Below are 13964 nucleotides of genomic sequence, written 5' to 3'. Positions count from 1 at the left end.
CCAAGCAATTCATTTAATATTTTATAAGGAAAATACAACTTGAGTTGTGCAGTTAAATTTACAAGAAGATCGGGAAGGACAGCAACAGCAGCCACCCCTACACTACCCATGATAAAACAGAGATAAACTGGAAAATAGTGAGATTGCATATCTAAAATCTGCCATAGCTGTATTCATACTTAATGTGTAGATTTCATTCATTAAATATATGTAAGATATAAATATGTTAATCTGGTGTCTCTGTCAGTCTGCAAACAGGATAAGAGGGGTAGAAAACATAATTTAAAAGTGTGTAGGTGTTTCTGTAAAAAGAAATTTACCAGTAGTGTGAAATTTGAATTTCTAGCTTGCCATATTTTAATTCTGTGATGTCTGGGCCCAAAAGTATCAGAAGATGGGATTTCCCTCACTTCTGCAACGAGGCAAAGCCATATATTATGGTAAGCTACACTCAAGGTAGTAGTCAAAATGACACTTGGGCAGAAAGAAGAAGATTGTCAAAAAATTCCATTTTTATCTCTTTACCCCACATAATCCAATTTCTCTTCCTTTTTCTCTGAAACAGTGCATTCTCCGATGATATTGCAACATGGCTTCACAATCAGTGAAGAGCAGTACATTCCCTATGAATGCTACCAAAGTATTAATCTTGAAAGTGGAGCAACCTAAGATTTTGTTGTTGTTGTTTTTCTGAGATGTCTTTTAGAATTATTATTTATTTATGCATTTATTTATTTCTATTATTATATACATATATATATATATATTTTCATCCATTGCTAAATATGTTCTGAGTACTCTAAAAATCTGGAAAAGGAAATGAAAATCTTGAGCAAATCTGCCGTCAGTGATTTCAGGACTTGATTGTGGATTTTGTCCTGACGGTGTTGATTTTAGGGACTACTACATCAAAGCATGAATGGTTAGCTGCAAGCCTGTGTTTACTACTTCACACAACACACTTGTTTCCCCGAAAGCCAATTCTGATTCAAATCAATTTAATTAAGTAACAAAGCTGGTTGTCATAGTAACAACGCTACTAATTTGTCATGGCAAATACTCTGTGAGATTGACCAGTTGCTAAGCAACAGCCAATGAGATTGAAGACAGAAGATGACAAATTCTGTCTAGTGCAGATGTTGTGATCCAGTCTTGAATTAGGCCTCTGTTCGGAGTGGATTCCCAAGAGAGCATCACCTGGATAGCTTAATAGCAACACAGGGAGTAGCATGCCACAACAAATTACATTGTTTTGCACATTTTAAAATGTGTTTGAGGGAGAAGCTAGTAAAATAAGTTAATTTGATGCTCTCTGTCATCTTTTTATTTCCCTGTTACAGAATATATGGAGAGGATTCAATCTTACAGTACTTGGTTTTGCATATGCATATTTATAACTCAGAAATATTATTTTATCCATCTTTGTATGTATGATGCATAAAATTTAGGCATGCAAGTGCAAAACAAGTGGATTATAGCTAAATCTCTTTGGAGTAATGTGCGTAATTCACTCACAGCAATGGAGAACAATCTTTTTATTTTTTAGTTTATTGTTCTTTCTGTCAGGATAGACTCCAACTTCACAGTTTAAACTTGATTTATTTTTATTTGTGAGAATGAACTCATTATTCCTCTCACTGAAAATATTTCAGGCTGTTGGTATCTTCCTACCTGTTTCCACATTTGATCTGCATGGATATCAAACTAAGTGTAAAACAATGTCATTTTGTCAATGCATGACTTTAAGTTCATTTAACTAGCTAATTTATCCTGAAATGGCTAAATGTCTTCCAATTCAAAACAAACGAACAAAATTAAAAACCTTTAATTTGGAAATAATGAATGTATTCTGTTTGCTTCTGTGTTTAGGACTAATATTAAAACCTACTTTTTTTTAAGCTTAGTTCCTTGTGTTCCAAATTAATCAAACTGGCAACTGATAACAAAGACTATGGAAATTTATGAGAAAAAGACTAGAAGTATTCAGAGAAACTTTGATGGATTTACAATTCACTGGAAAATATTCCTATCAAAACAGAAATACTTTGTTAAATGGGAGTTATATTTCTAGGATTTCTTTTGCAAATGTAGGGAAAACTTCTAACAATTTTGAAATGGCTGTTTTAACATTATTTTAAACATTTCATTTTTTCATGGAAAATGACTTTCCAATTAGAAATAATTTGTCATATTATAATCATAACAGAATAACAAGTGCTCTAATATAACAAAGACTCAAACATTGAAATCAAAACAAATCCATCTAATTTTCTGAAACAAGACATCTGAATGACCCAAAGTTCCCCTCTGTCCTCTACCATCTTTTTCTTTTTTGTGAAATCACTCCTGCTGGCAGGCAAATTTTAAAATTCCTGAAAAGCTTTTATACTGCAGATATTCTAGTCTCGACACATTTCTAATATGGATAGTACATTAGTTTCTTACTAGATTCATTACAGCTAATGGATTGCTGACAGGAAGGTCCAGCCAGGAATCTAGTATTATGCTCTACAAAATTCATTTCGATATATAGAGCAACAATTTAACAGTTTAAATAAAATGATATCTAGAACCAAGATAGGGTTTTGTTTGTCTTATTGGTTTTATTACAAATGCAGTCATTGTGAGAGAAGTGAAATAAAAGTGTGATCTTTCATCGCATTGTGAGAGCTCAAATGAACAATCCAAACAGATTTTGCAGGTAGAATCATGCCCATCAAGTTTTGTTAAAAGTGGGTTCTCTATTCCTACTGGAAAATTATCCAGGATAATTACTACAAAGTAACTGAAAATAGAAATGCAACAGCAACATTCAACTTAAATATTAGAACACTTGTTAGACTAGTATATATTCTACTATATTGTGTTGTGTGTCCATGGCAATCTTTTGGTAGTGGGAACACTGCAGAGGTGGCCTTTCTGATAGGAGGTAGGGAAGACAAGGTGTTGTTTTAATGTCTCTCTGTTGTTTCTCACTACCCAAATATTTTTTAATTGACAAGAAATTAAATTACTTTTCCCCAAGTTGAGTCTGTTTTACCTGTGACAGTAAATAGTAAGCAATCTCCCTGCTTTTATCTTAACCCCCAAATTTTCTTATCCTATTTTCCCCCCCCGTCCTTCTAAGCAGTGGGATTGAGTGAGCGGCTGGGTGGGAACTGGGCTGTTTGCCAAGGATAAACCACCAGGTATATACAATCCAACTGAAAAAAGCCACAAGTAGCAAGTGCACAGACAAATGGAGCCAAGATTCCAACAGTAGTACCTTCCTGTTTTCAGAGTGTGAAATCATTTTAACACAGGGAAAGTAGTGGCCAACTTGTTTTTTTTTATTTTTTTATTTTTTTTTTCTTTTTCTCTCCTCTTAAAGCTGCATACAAAATCCTGATTTTCTATCATCAAAAGAAAACAACTGAAAAATCCAAAATAGCACATGTAACTGACAACATTTCAGACAGGAGTGCTCAGAAGAACTTTTGTCTTTGGATCTGAAACTGCCATTTAGGTATTCTAATAGCACTTTTCAGTGCCTTCAGTGCCTAATTTGGGCCTCTCAATTTATGCAATCCTTTTTGACCCATAGTCATATGGGTTTCATAAACAAAAAACACATATTTTTAATTTTCTTTTGATGAAGCTGACGATTCAGAAGTTATTTAAGCTCAGCAGTACAGGGAACAGTTATGACCCTTAGTATCTGTTGTATCAGGCCTGCTGGTAAATCAGAACATACCTTTCAAATCTTTTTGTGTTAAACACCAAGAGCTGGAGAATTCATGAGATCCTTAAATAAATTATTACATTGGTTAATTATCAACTCCTTACTCTTTCTGGCCACAGATCTGAGGACTATATTTGCTCTCTTAGCTTACTGATCATAAATTTTGCCAGATCTTATGAATCCCTGGCAATTTTCAGCTCTTTAAGAAAGATACTTTTCAAAATGCATTTCTCCTGCACAGAGAAATCGTGACTTGCAGTCTTGGTTCCTAGGTATGTAATACTGCCATTGCAAATGTTAAAATAAATCTTACTCAAATAAGTCCAGTCTACTGTAATACCCAGGTTGTTCTTCAGATATGTCTTTCTCATTTTTAACCATATTGATATATTTTGTCTGCAAATTCTAACAAGAATGATTTTATGTTGTTTTTCTGCATTGCTGCTCAGACTGAGTCGAATCAGGCTATAAGGAAGCCACTAGGAAACAAAAACAAAAACAAAACATAACATTTGAATTAGTTTTTCATTAATTTCCTTTTTAAAAAGTACCACAAAGAAAGGTTTTAATGAATTCACTACCTGTAGTATTTTTAAATCATAATGAAATGAAAGATCTTATGGAAATCTTTGTCAATGAAATCATAAACTCGATCAAAAAATATGTTTATTTGACAACATTTATTTCCATTAAGCTATTTTGATTGACAGTGTATATATTATCATTTTAATTCTTCATTGAATTCATGCCATATCATCGTGACTTAATTGCTCTGTATCCTGTTACCCACCCTACAGTTTACTAAAGCCAAAGCATTCATCCTTCTTAAACAGTGATGCAACGATCAGTTTTCTCCAGTCACAGATTTTTTCACTCTTCTAAGATTTATCCTCTAGTCTGACATTCCTCTGAATATTTTTGCAATTTTTCATGTCTGAAGTATGTCATCATAATTAATTTAAGCTATTTTTTCTTTAAAATGTTAATTTTTCTTTTCCTCTCAGTAATACAGGAACAAAACTTGTTTCATTATTGTTATAAATCTCCTCCTTCTTTTTAACAACAAATGCAAAGTATACACTGGAGAGTTCTTCCTTCCAACAGCCTTACTGACATTTATATTGTCCCTATTTGGTTAACTTGGCCCAGAACCTACACCCAGGACAAACTTGTTGGGAGTGGAGAGAAGTTGAAAGTCTGGTGATGGAATTAAGTGGACTGCAGCCGTTCATTCACTGCTCTTAGCAAAGGGTATATATCACAGATTATATGATGGACTGAGGCCTCTCAGCCCAGCTGTGCAGCATCCTCCTTCCTCTCTTTCACCCTCATGTTGTGACTGTCCTTGGCCTGGTCCATCACCAAGAATCACTTTGTAATCTGAGCAACAGTAACAGCAAGGCTGAATTGTCTTCTTTCTGTTCAGTGTTGACTTCCCTGGTCTCAATAACCACCAAATGTCTGAAACTGGCACACAGTTCAGAAAACTCTTATTTTTTATTTCTTAATTGATCTGACACTTAACAGCATTTGTTTCAAAAGGTTAAAATCTGTTCCTATAACTAATCGTATCTTCTCTAAAGCCCGTTTTCTTTAGCGAATATCTGGTCTGGCCTCTGGCTGACTTTCTGTCTTCACAAATTTCTCTAAAATTCCCTATCCTCCCACCTTTCATTTCAGCAAGGGTCCCTAGGAAGACTCCTACAAATCTATCACTGAGAATGGCAACTGGGGAGAGCAGCCATTTCCCACTCCTCCAGAAGCAAACTGTTATGCCACATTCTCTTAAAGTATATTCTCCTCCCAAGGCAAGCACAGAGCTCCCATCAACACTAATGCACACTCAGAGGTGAATATTCCCATTTGTGAGGGACCGTAATTGAATCACCATTAGCTTCAGCTCCTGGCGTTGTTTAGAATGAGTTGAGTCCCATTGCCTCTTGTTGCTAGAATGCAATAAGCAAGAGTGAAACTATTTAAAGGCAGTTTTGTTCTTCTGTCAGACACCTGCTGAATGTTTGTTTAAAATATAGTTAACTCCAAAGAAGCCTTAGAATCTGGCAAAGACAAAGGTCTGAATTAACTTTAATGACAGAGTGGCTACCAATGCCTCTGTCACAATTACTTCAAAATCCCCTTTTCAGGTAATGGAAGAGCTATATTACTAATCCAAATTTATGGCTAAACAGGTGAATGTACATTTTTCCAATGTTTAAATGGAAAAAGCTGTAAGGAAGCAGGATTGTCACTTCACTTCCAACTTTTTCACAGATAGCAGTGGCACAAGAATGCTTCATGGAGTAAGTGGTTGCTGCTTGATTTTTTTTTTTTCCTCTCCAGAAAATAGAACCTTCGTACAAAAACTTTAGAGTTACACACACACACACACACACACACACACAAAAAGTACTTTTATGAAAGCTATCCATCAAATGTCAAGGATAATAATCAATTTTTTGTCACAATGAACTGATAAAAGCTTTCAGTAATAATGTCATGGGGAAAAAAATTTGTGTTGGAACTCGTAATGCTCAGCCCTGATATCAAACGAATTCATAAAAGCTCAATACCACTGTAGCCCTCGGAGGCATGACAAAACACAATTTCTCATCCACAGGATATGGAATAATTTCCTCTTTTTATTTTTTTATTTTTCACTGAGAGAGATGCAAAAGGAAAAAATCTGAATTTCAAAAAAAAAATAAAAAAATTACACAATCCTGCTTATGCAGGTGAACATTAGCGATCATTTTGGTCGCCGATATTACAAACCGTTATGGTGATTTCTCTCACATCATGCAAATGGCTGCATAATGTCTACTCCTCTTGGAATGTAAAATCAAATCAGCATTCTAATGCTACAAGCCCGTGATGAGCTTGGAAATAAATATGCAGAAGCGCATAAAAAAAAATAAAAAAATCAAGGCAATCAAGGAGAGCCAGCGTCCTAGCTCGGACTATAAATCTTTGTCTGTTTCAATCGTAGAGCTGGCCGAATCAGTGTAAAATTCGAGCGGGGATGTCATCAATTTCTGTTAACCTCTCTATTCTTCTTTGTGTTGGCGGTGCAGTGATGGATTGGTTTTGTCACTTGTGCTCAGTTCACAGTATGTTAACATGGAAGGGTGCAGTCAGGTTATGAAGAAGGGTTATTACTGTCCCAGCTCTGACCTGGACTTACTATCTTTTCTAGTATCACAAAACCTTACTGTCTTTGGGACTTAGAAGTAGCATCCTAGGATCTGTCTGATACTAAACATAGCTGCCACAATTTTTTTTCCTCCACCTGCTTTGCTATAGTCCTTTCCAGTCACTTTGCTCTTAGGCCTATTAATTCTTACAGTATTTTAATTAATAAATTAATGTAGGGGATGCTTATTAATCCAACTACCAGTGCAGGAAGAAAAGTAACAAATTACTAGATTACAGCGAGAGGAATCTATGACTTGCAAACACAAAATGATTCATAGTTTTACAGTCTCCAAATAATAAAGCATTGCCAATAAAGCACAGGGGTAAAAACATAAACTTACTGGCATGTAGTGAATACATAAATGTTTTAAGGAGTGGACTAACTATTCTTTCATGTTGTTTTCGATGGTATGTTCAGTAAGGGTGTTTAAATGTTGCCACCTAATTTCTTCAGTGTATTTAATAAGTTAAGGTGTTTCTCAGTTCTTATTTTCTGGTTTTCTATGTTGTGTTAAAGTACTTGCTGTGATTTGTACTACATAGCAGTAAGACACCCAGTCCTACTTCAAAAATTCACACACTCAACTTTGAGCAACTTAAAGCTCTATTAATGTCAATGGAACTGCTCGAGTGCTCAAGTTAAGCATGTTTCTAAATGCTTTGATGGAAAAGTGTAATAAATCCTAATCCAGAGCCCAATGAAATATTTAGGAGACTTTACACTGACTTCAGTGGGCATTGTACCAGGCTAATAGAGCTCAACACCTTGCAGAACTGAGCCCTTAAACAGTTGGCTTGTTTCACCACATAAGTGGTTGTTGCAGTGGTGGGTGAAGTGATCCCTATGTGTAGTATTTAATATTGTTTGTTTCAGCTTGTTAAGTTAGTAAAGTGCTTTGGGATCACTTGAGATGAAAGGTACAATACAAATGGAAGTTATTATTACACCACCAGAAGTACCATTTTTTTCGCCAGTAAAAAATCACGTTAAAATAAATGCTTTATGATGAAAGAAATAGAAAATTAATCTATATATATATATATAAATTATATCTATTTATCTTTATAAAGAAAAGCCAAGTGGAACAGAACAACTCCAACAATAGGTAGCCCAGGTTCTGCAAAAAATCCAAACAATTGAGGGTCAGTGGCATATGTAAGTGATGCTTTTCCTCTTGACAAATTGGACCCAGGATATAGGAGTAAATCTGGTCACAAATGTCTGCCACTTCTCAGAGCTGTGTTGGCTGCTCAAAAGCAATTAAGTGAAGTGGGTGCTCAAGTCCTATTGAATGTCCCAATTAACAATTAGTAGGACTTGTGCTCTTAAGGGTTTTTGGAGATTTTATACAATACAGCACAGAGAAAGTCACGTGAAGGAGACCTCAGTTTCCATGTTCTTTCTATACAAGATATTTCATATTTTCATATGAAAATAAATAAATAAATAAAGCCCAAATTACATGTAGTAGAGATCCAAGAAAGAAGCAATCATTATGTCATAGCTTATATTGCTGTTCACCAATGAGTTCAGGAATGTAGAAGGAGCCTAGCCAGACAGAAAGCTAGGCAATGTGACAAAATACAAACTAATTGAAGTCAATTATGTAATGTAATTTTTTCCATTAAAATCATATTCCTATCACCTGGTATTTTTAAGATGTTTTGGGAAAACAAACTGCTGTATATTAGCAATGAGGCCAGAGATATGGTTGGCAACATAAAATTTCTCTACATAGCCAGTTGAGTTTTTTGTTTGATGGTTTGGTGTTTTTTTTTTTTTTTAACTCCACATTTGTTTATTTTTCCTTGTTCTGAATTTAAACAGAATGACATATTTGGTGCCAACTACAGAGGCTTCAACCAAGGTAGTCAAGAAAGGACTCCAAAGAAGCCATACTGACCTTGCTGAGAAATTCCACTCCTGGAAGAGCTGCATGCAGCATTGAATCCAAGAGAAACTCTGCATTGCTCATGCTGTCCCTGCCCCCTGAAAAGCAATTCTCACTCCAAAAGTGAGTTTCTAGACTTCCACCACTTCGCACGTACCCTCATGCATGAACTGTCCTCCTCTTACACATGTTAAACAAATAAATGCACCTGCCATGAAAAGGCCTTTGTAATAGTCTCCAGGGATATGAAACACATTAAATTAGTTGTTGTATTGCACATATTTTTTTAAAAGGATGCCCGTTTCTTGCTATATTTACCTTAAAGGCCCATGTTCTCAATTACATAATGACATACAAATTGCAATTTCAAATGTAGACCTGTACAAGTGTCAGTTATCACGTTCCTCTGTTAGTCCCATGAGGCTGCCCACAGCAGTGCTAGGAATTACACTGCTCTGCAGACATTACAGTACTTAGACCAAGAAACTCCTACTGAAGGAATAAACACTAATGATTCTTATTCATTATTGATAGTGCTGAGTCCAGTGAACTCAGACATGAGATTGGGCCTGATTTAATAGGTGCTGTGCCAACACAAAGAACGGCCAGGGCTGCATGTCTCTGCTGAATTTTAAGGTAAGATGAACAATTTTAGTCATCTAGACTGACCTACAAAGCAAAGAAACTAATCTCCTGTGTTGTTCTTCAGTGGGTAGAACCTACAGAAGGGGCTTAGGCTACCTAAACTCCATGCAACTTTAATGATTGTAATGTGCACTTTGTGTAATCAGTACAGATTAACCTAGGTCAAGTAGAATGATGTTCTAAGCACCTTGCTAATAAAATAGCATAATTTCATCCACTCATGAAAAGAGATTGCAAATCGATTAAGAGCCTGATAAAAATAATATAGTTTTAAAATATTTTTGAAATTTAGATTTTTTTTGAAAAGATTTCTCTATTTTTCTTATGTTTTCTTAGGCTTTATTTCATTTCTAACATTGTTTGCAAGGAAGTATTTGGGTAAAATTCTTGACAGGTTGAAAAGTTTTTTTGCATAACCTAAGCCAATGGAGGTTTATTATTTTCCAAGATTCAGTCCTGAGCAAACTACAGAAGATCCAGATGTTTGTCTGAGTATTTTGTGAGCATATCAATGGACTATGGGACTTTGGTCCTTGGGTCTACATTCAGCTCAAATAAGAATTAATTTCAAATGAGAACTAATTAGCAAATCATCACTGTGCAATTGTCATTAACAGTTCTTTAAAGCAACCCTCACCGAAAGCAGAAAGAAAATGCATACAGACCGATTAACATAGACACAAACACACAAATTCAAAGACAGCCGGAATGTCTAATGAGAGGAAGAAAAGTTGTTTCCTAGTAACAGAGTAACTTTAAAATATAGTTTAATGAATGCTAAATTCTACCCACACCCCTCAGCTTCCCTTTTCTGTTTAAAATTGTGTTGACCTTGAGCCCATTCAGTAATCAAGGTGTTTGATAAGTCAAATCCATCTGTGGTGTAAGTAAAAGGCATTTTTTTTAGAATATTAAACCGGCAACATACAGAGTGCAGTTATTGCTTTAGAGAAATGTCATAGATGTCCTCTAACCTTTTTTTTAGGAACGCATTTCTTGGATGATTTTTTTTCAAGGACTCAGGTCAGGAAGAATCTACCCCAAGGGTAGTTGGAGGGAAGAAAAAATAACAAGGCATGGTGGCACCTGGGGACCACAACATTGTTCACATCTTCTGTAATCATCAGTGCACTGCTCAGCTGCTTTGGTAATTTACATAATACCGTCCTGACACGTTCACTTCAGTTATCCATCACCATTGGGATAGTGTTTCTGTTTTCTTGCTTTTCTCTCTCCCTGTCTTACTTTCTCTGTGCCTTTCTTTCTCTTATTGTGTCTTATGTTTATCTGGCCAAGCAAAAAAGATTGATTTTGCATTGTTTCTGCCCTCCTTGTTCAACAAATATGAATTTAGCAAACGATGAGGCACCAAGTGCAGCTAATAAGCAAAAATGAACATATAGAGATTTTATTCTCTACATTTTAATGAATAGTATTTTGGGGGGAGCTGAGGAGGAGAAGAAGAGCAATAATTTAACGGATGCTGAGATGGAGAAGAGAGTCAGTTTAATAAAGCTAAATTCTAAAGATAAGTTGTACTTTTTTCACACGTAATCACAGCTAAATTTGCAAGATAGGGCTGGACACTAAGCTTAAGAAAAGCTTAAAGCTTTTTCTTTTTGTGTTACATTTCCTCTAAAATGAACAAAGAAAAGGTAATATTTCATATCTTCTAAATGTATTGTTTATTGTCAAATGTCAGATGAATTGGCTATCTGAAGACATAATTAATTCCTGCAGATCTACCTACAGAGACTAGACAACAGGCTTGTTCTCCCCAGTTTTATACCTTATACCCTTTTGACTTTAATAGAGTTCTCGATATACAGCACAGTAACCGCTATCAGGTACAGACCTGGGTATGGCAAGGGTGATATCATAGTAAAGGAAAACTTAAAGGAGTAGGAAAGGACTCTTGAAATGTAATCCTGGATGACCATTTTTTTCTTGCTTTTTCTGGCCTGTCAGGGTGAATTTCTCATAGTCATAGCCACTGATTCCCAGGCAGTGAAAGCCCCAGGTACCCTGGCTACCAGGACTTCCCATTCCTGGAAGCTAAGAGACAACTTCCAGTCTAGTGACATGATGCTCAGGTCAGGAAAGAACAACAGGGCATACTGTGCACTTGAATGGGTTTCCTGAATTTTTCTTAATTTCCTCAAGTTAGGTGGGAAGAACCTGAGCATTAGTTTCTTATACAAAAGATTTGGGTTCAACCCCTATTGCGCTAAAATGCTGGTAAAGGTAAGTCAGGTGCATATTTACTGAAGAAGAGATGGGGACATAGAGAAACGTCTAACAACCTTAGATGGAACTCCATAGTTCTTGTTCCAAAGTGCTAGTTTATTTAACCATGAGTTGTCCTTAATTTGCTTAGAGACAGCACTCCAACAAAGGTGATCCTCTATCAGGTCAGGGTCTTTGGCAGCTAAAGACTTTGCATAAACTCATGGTGTGTCTGCATCAAATTCATGATACAAATACTATTTCTAAAATTCAATATGCAATATGAATTAAAAATTAGGTTTAATGAGCAAAGCCTTGCCCTTCAGAAAGCTTTCCCCCTCTAAAATAAAATAATAATAATAGTAAAAAGTATTTATTATAGACTATAGTCACATTTATTTCAGACTATAGGTGCATTTTATATCAAGATCTCTACTAAAGGCTCCTTACACTCTGATTCTTCTTTCATAATAAAAAGTTTATTCTGATAAAGAAATACAGGACTTATTGAAAACTCCTTCGAGATGTTTCAATTAAATCCTTTCTTCTTATATATCAACTTTGTGTGGCAGAAACAAATTCAAGGCCCTGTCCTGCAAACACTGATACAATGAGATAACTCAAGAGAGCACTTGAATGATCTCAAGTATAGGCTCCACTAGACAAATTTATCCTTGGCAAAATCAATTTATTCTATGTGTATTAACACTGCTTTATGCTAGGGATTTTTTCTCCTCTCTCTCTTTCTCTCTCTCCTTCTGTCTCTCTCTCCCATTTTCCCATTTGGAGGGGAAGAAGGACTTCTTTTTGACACAAAAAAACATGTCATCCAACCACCTTGTTTAGGAAGGCCAACATTTGCCTGTGTAGAGCAAATACATAGTACCACAGGTAGGCTGGGAAAATGCAAGAACTTAGGAAGAATCTTTTGGGGCATCATAGACTGACTGCAGAGATCAGTGATCACATTGATCTCTGGGGAACTTAAGACGAGATTTTATAGCAGCTGGCCAAAATACTTTGAGATAACTACAAACAGCATGATCCTTTAACCTTTGCAATATAAATATCCTGTTGTTATCTGATGTGTTATGGCATTTCCTTGACAGAGAAGACAAGGATGGTATAATACGATATGATTAATGATCCTAGTTTTGGCATTCTGATATGTTCATAAATGTACTAAAGTTACAGGACTGTAGTTGAACCTTTAGCAAACTACAGTTATTCACCTCCTTTTATTCATGTTACTACTTAATCTTGCATGTGAGACTCAGACATCTCTTTATCAAAAATAAAAATCTTTCAGTCTGTTAAGGTAATCATTTTTAACAGGTTTTGTATAAATGATGCTAAATATGAAAGCAAAACAAAACAAAACAAAAAAGTTATGAAACAGGAGGCTGACATGCTCTTATTTTGGATTCCCTGACACTGGGCTTGAGCTCATTGTTTCAAGTACAGTAGACATTAATGTTGCTGTCAGAGTTGCTTCTGGAATAGCCTCTATGGTGTTCAGTTCGGGCAGCAATTAATGTTGATTCTGAGAGTGCAGCCAGCACAGTTAAAGGAGACCTCCTGAGCTCTGGGGCCCTAAATCTCTAGCCACTTGACATTAGTGAACAACATCAACTGTTTCCATTTCCCACAAGAAGAAAAAAAAAAAGACTTTTTTAAATCCCCCCACACACACACACTTTTTTTTTTTTTTAAAGCTAAAAGAGAGGTATGTTAGCAACTGATACCAATGTGACCTCTGTCTGACTGACAGAAGGTTCATCATTGCGTACTATACCTGTCACCACAGTAATGTATGGAGTCTCAGCTGCCCAGTGATTGCAAAGTGAAAATTCCTATCCCTGACCTAAAAGTGGTAACCTTTGGGTGCATTGCATGAAATGCAGCTTCACTGGTGTGCTATGCAGTTGTTGACAAGGTGTGGAAAATGAATATTAAAGAAGACGAGCGTTTTCCAACCTCACTATTCAACAACGGATTCTGAAAGTCCATTTAGCAAAAATCTACACAGATATAATAAAGGAGATAAAAAGGTCCTTTCTTCCAGAAGATGGTCTTCAAGGAATACATTTCTGGTGGGGTATCTGTTCTGTGTCTGAATACCAAAGGTTTTAGATGTCTTCTGTGTCTTGCAAATTATTAAATGACAGCTAAAATTATATGAAAATGTCTTTATTTTCTAGATGATTTCACATTCCAAATAAATTACTTACTGTTTTAACATTCATGGTCTAATTGTGTATAGAATATATTATTTTTTAATAAATTTA

The 13964-nt window shown here is 35.6% G+C and overlaps 1 long non-coding RNA gene across 8 annotated transcripts in view; it reads left to right on the top strand.

The window, feature by feature from the left end:
- LOC106036140 (uncharacterized) overlaps positions 1-10657 on the top strand; it is a 118849-nt gene extending 108192 nt beyond the window's left edge. For 7 of the 8 annotated variants that reach the window (XR_010832002.1, XR_010832003.1, XR_010831996.1 and 4 more), the window contains one exon: positions 8742-9325. This is a non-coding gene — a long non-coding RNA (uncharacterized lncRNA). The other variant, XR_010831997.1, reaches the window with a different exon arrangement.
- Positions 10658-13964: the final 3307 nt, after the last annotated feature.

This window comes from Anser cygnoides, chromosome 5 (assembly GCF_040182565.1).
Source record: "Anser cygnoides isolate HZ-2024a breed goose chromosome 5, Taihu_goose_T2T_genome, whole genome shotgun sequence".
Lineage (NCBI taxonomy): Eukaryota > Metazoa > Chordata > Aves > Anseriformes > Anatidae > Anser > Anser cygnoides.
This window is presented reverse-complemented; position numbering and strand designations above follow the sequence as displayed.